The sequence below is a fragment of the Merops nubicus genome, unplaced genomic scaffold (assembly GCF_000691845.1).
Source record: "Merops nubicus isolate BGI_N331 unplaced genomic scaffold, ASM69184v1 scaffold28486, whole genome shotgun sequence".
NCBI classification, from domain to species: Eukaryota; Metazoa; Chordata; class Aves; order Coraciiformes; family Meropidae; genus Merops; species Merops nubicus.
The window spans coordinates 1-549 of NW_008617382.1; the positions used below are offsets into that span (position 1 = coordinate 1).

At 67.4% G+C, this 549-nt stretch overlaps 1 pseudogene; it reads left to right on the forward strand.

Moving 5' to 3' along the window:
* Nucleotides 1-197: 197 nt before the first annotated feature.
* Nucleotides 198-549, forward strand: part of LOC103775665 — a 645-nt pseudogene continuing 293 nt past the window's right edge.

Sequence of the window (549 nt, forward strand, 5' to 3'; positions counted from 1 at the left end):
CGATGAGTTCCTCTGGGGTGACCCAAGGGTGCAGCCCAGCGTGGCCCCGGGTGGTTTTGGGGGTCACCACAGGGGTTGTTTGACCCTGAGCTGGTCTTTTTGGGGTTGCAATGGCCTAGCTGGAGCTGGGGACAGCGGGGTGGGGTGTAGGTGCCCTTCTGAGTGCCCCCCTGAGCCTTACTCTGTCCCCCACCCAGGGCAACTTCCAGCTCCACCTGAAGAGCACCAAGGGCCCCATCGAGGTTTACCTCTGCCCGGAGGAGGTCACGGAGAGCCCCACCAAGGACCATGGCACATCCCCGCCTGTCACCTCCCCTCAGGACCACACCATACCCCCTTCCTCACCGAGCAGCCCTGGGCCAGCCCCACAACTGCCCCACGCCATCCCTCCGAGCTGGGGGGGCACAGGAACCCCCTCCTCACCCCCACCTCTGCCTCTCGCCAGCCCGGGGGGGTCCAGCTCGCTGCTGGAGGTGCAAGGGGGGCTCCTGGGCTCACCCCCACACCTCCTGCAGCAGACGGAGGACCAGCTGCCCTGCACCCCCTCCC